Raw genomic sequence first — 3885 nt, 5'->3', positions numbered from 1 at the left:
TCGAATCCCAGCATCCCATATGGTCCCTTGTGCCTGCCAGGAGTGATTTCTGAGCACAGAGCCAGGAGTAAACCCCTGAGTAAGAGAGGCCAGGTGTGACCCAAAAAGAAAAGATTCCTACTCAAAGGTATCAACCCACTAAATCCTTGCTTATTGTTTCAAAACATTAAGAATCATATATCAAAATTATTTTAAAATATAATATGATCCTCTACTCTATTATTATAAACAATTATTTTTGTTGCTCCTGGCAGGCACGGGGGATCATATGGGACACTGGGATTCAAACCAACCACTTTTGGTCCTGGATAAGCTGCTCGCAAGACAAACGCCGCTGTGCTATCTCTCCAGGCCCTAACAATTATTTTTGGTTGGGACCTTTGCGTGGAGGAGTTGGCTCATATCTGGCAGTGTGCCTGTGATGTTGTTCCCTGTGATGTTCAGGGATCTTGTGGCTGCCACCCACGAAATCAAGGACTTTAACGTGCAAAGCATGTACTCATTGAACAATCTCTCCAATCCACAATTTTGGTTTCATTTATTTTTAAAGGTATTTTAAAATATCTGAAAGATTGACAATTTATTATTTGGAGGGCCACACCCAGCAATAGTTGGGGCTTACTCCTGTCTCTGCACTCAGGAATCAGCTCTGTTAGGGCTCTAGGAACAATACCCAGTGGCAATGATCAAGCCCAGGTCAGTTGCATGCAAAACAAGTATCTTTTTTTTTTTTTCAAAACAAGTATCTTACACTATATTATCTCTTGGATCCACACATGCTTTTTTGGTTTTTGTTTTGTTTTGGCTTGGTTTTGGGGTTTTAGGTCACACCAGGTAGAGCTCGGGGGTTACTACTGGCTCTATGCTCAAAAATTGCTCCTGGCAGGCTCGAGGGACCATATGGGATGCCGGGATTCGAACCAATGTCCTTCTGCATGTGAGGCAAATGCCCTACCTCCATGCTATCTCTCCCACCCACAAACATGTTTTTAAAGCATAAACTTGAGGGATGAAAATATTCACAGCCCAAGGACTAACTGCATGCTTGGCATACAGGAAGCCCAGGTTCAGTCTTCCCCTAAAGCACAACTAAGAGTTGTAGGATCTCTGAGCACTTCCAGGTATTCCCCTAAAAATCTAACTAAAAACATAATAAAAACACATGAGTTTTAGTTTTATTTTTCTGAAAGTAAACATGAAAAGACAAGAGAGAGGGCCAGATAAGAAAGTAACATAGGCAAGGAATCTACTTTGCATGCTGTTGACCTAAGTTGAACCTTTGGCACAATACATGTTTTCTAGAGCTCTATCAGGAGTAACCCTGAGCAGAACCAAGAGTGGCAAGGAGGGGAGGGAGATGGAAGGGAAATGAAGAGGGAAGAAAAAGGAGCAGGGAGGGCATGAAAGGGGAGAGAAAGGGGGAAAGGAGGGGAGAAGAAGAGGGGAGGAAAGGAGAATAGGAAAAGGGAGAGGAATGGAATGAGGAATAGGAGCGGGAAATTGAGAGGAAAGAGAGGAAAGGAGGGGAGGGGAAGAGAAAGGAGGGAAGGGAGGAGGGGAAGAGAGGAAAAAGGGGAAGAGGGGAGAAAAGGAGAAGAGAGAAGAGAGGAGGAGAAGAAAGGAGGGGAGAGAAGGGAAGGAGGGGCAGGGAAAGGAGAAGAGGAGAGAGGAAGAAAGACAGGGGAGGGTACAGGAGGGGAGAGGAGAGAGAACAGAAGAGGGAGGGGAGAGGAGCAGAAGAGAGGAGAGGAGGGGAGAGGTGGGGAAGGAAGAGGAGAGGAGGAGAAAAGAGAAGAGGAAAGGGGAGAGAAGGGGAGGATAAAGGAGAGAAGAGGAGGGGAGAAGAAAAGAGGGAAGGGTATGGGAGGGGAGGGGAAAAGTGAAGAAGGGAAGGGGAGAGGACCTACTGTGATTCAATCTCCAACATCCAATATGGTCCCTGAGCCTACCAGGGTATATTGCTGAGCACAGAGCCAGGAGTAACCCTGAGCGTCGCCAGGTATGACTCAAATACATATATATATATATATATATATGTATGTATGTATGTATGTATATATATGTATGTATATATGTATGTGTGTATGTATGTATATATGTATATATATGTATTTCATATAATATATAATATTACATTATTAGGGCTCGGAGAGATAGCACAGCGGTGTTTGCCTTGCAAGCAGCCGATCCAGGACCTAAGGTGGTTGGTTCGAATCCCAGTGTCCCATATGGTCCCCCGTGCCTGCCAGGAGGTATTTCTGAGCAGACAGCCAGGAGTAACCCCTGAGCACCACCGGGTGTGGCCCAAAAATTAAATTATTAATAATATTATAATTATTGTTAATTATAATATTATATAATGTAATTATAGTATATATATACATGTCTGGGGCTGGAATGATAGCACAAGGGGTAGGGCATTTGCCGTCCTAATGGCCAACCTGGGTTTAATCTCTGGCATCCCATATGGTCCTCAGCATCCCTGACGCTCTCAGGAGTGATTTCTTTTCTTTTTTTTTTTTTTTTTTAATTTTCTTCTTCAAGCCTATAGCACCTGGTATTTTTAGGCGATCTCCCATCCAAGTACTAACCAGGCCCTACCCTGCTTAGCTTCTGAGATCAGTTGAGTTCGGACGCATTCAGGGTGGTATGACCGTAGACTCAGGAATGATTTCTAAGTGTAGAGCCAGAAGTAGCCTCTGAGCATTGTTGGGTGACTTAAAAAGCCAAAAACAACAAATAAACAATCAAAAGCATAGAATCCTAAAATATAATACTTAATAATAAACTAAAAATATTGATGAAAGATTTTATTTCGCTCCTTTCAGAAGAAACCAGGCAGATTTTACCTGTTCAAAATAGAATTTGAGGGGCTGGAGCAGTGGCGCCATAGTAGGGCATTTGCCTTGCATATGACTGACTGGACAGATCGAAGTTCAATCCCCCAGCAGTATATTTCCTCATAATGATGATCTTTCCATTATTGAATTTATTTTCTATTAGATTCTTCATAGTATTGTTTCAACCCAATTCTCCCTACTTGTTTGTTTACTATTAAAAATTATATTAGTTGGGGGCCAAGGCAGTAGTACAGTGGGTAGAGAATGTTTGCCTTGCATGTGACTGTCTTGGGTACAATCTTCGGCACCCCCTATGTTCCTCTGAGTACTGTCCCATATGGTCCCCCAAACCAGGAGCGATTTCTGAACGCATAGCCAGGAGTAACCCCTGAGCGTCACCAGGTGTGGCTCAAAAACAAACAAAAACAAAAAACAAAAAAAAAAAGAATTTGAGCCAGATACATGTATACTGAGTTTTAAACTATCTCAGAAACAATCAAATAATCTAGAAAGAAATGTAATAGCTGAGAGAACAAAAGGCATGTGTCAGAAGACCTTGAAAGTATCCTCTAAGTGTCGGTTTTCTGTTAAGAAATAAAATTTCCCCACACCTCTTACTTTGAATGTTTTAATATTTGAGCCTTGAGTGCTGATAAGCTTCCAACACTAAAAAAATAAAGTTTCAGGGGCCAGAGAGATAGCATGGAGGTAGTACATTTGCCTTGCATGCAGAAGGACAGTGGTTCGAATCCTGGCATCCCATATGGTGCCCTGAACCTGCCAGGAGCGATTTCTGAGCATAGAGCCAGGAGTAACCCCTGGGCGCTGCTGGGTGTGACCCAAAAACAAGAAAAAAAAAAGTTTCAGGGCTAGAGAGATAGCATTGGGGATAAATTACAGGCTTGTACTATATGTTTTTTCGAATTTCTCCAGGTGGAAACCTGAAAAATTCCAGAACTTCTAAGTGTGACCTGGAGGTCCCCTCCAAGCATCACTGGAGTGATCCAAGTAATACCCAGTATCTCAGAGTCTGAGCAGCACTGCA

The 3885-nt window shown here is 42.8% G+C and overlaps 1 pseudogene; it reads right to left on the bottom strand.

Moving 5' to 3' along the window:
- Positions 1-2542: 2542 nt before the first annotated feature.
- LOC125997851 (uncharacterized) lies at positions 2543-2661 on the bottom strand (annotated as a pseudogene).
- Between the last annotated feature and the right edge of the window lie 1224 nt (positions 2662-3885).

This window comes from Suncus etruscus, chromosome 19, assembly GCF_024139225.1.
Source record: "Suncus etruscus isolate mSunEtr1 chromosome 19, mSunEtr1.pri.cur, whole genome shotgun sequence".
Lineage (NCBI taxonomy): Eukaryota > Metazoa > Chordata > Mammalia > Eulipotyphla > Soricidae > Suncus > Suncus etruscus.
The sequence above is the reverse complement of the archived record's forward strand: the minus strand, read 5'-3'. Positions and strand labels throughout refer to the sequence as shown.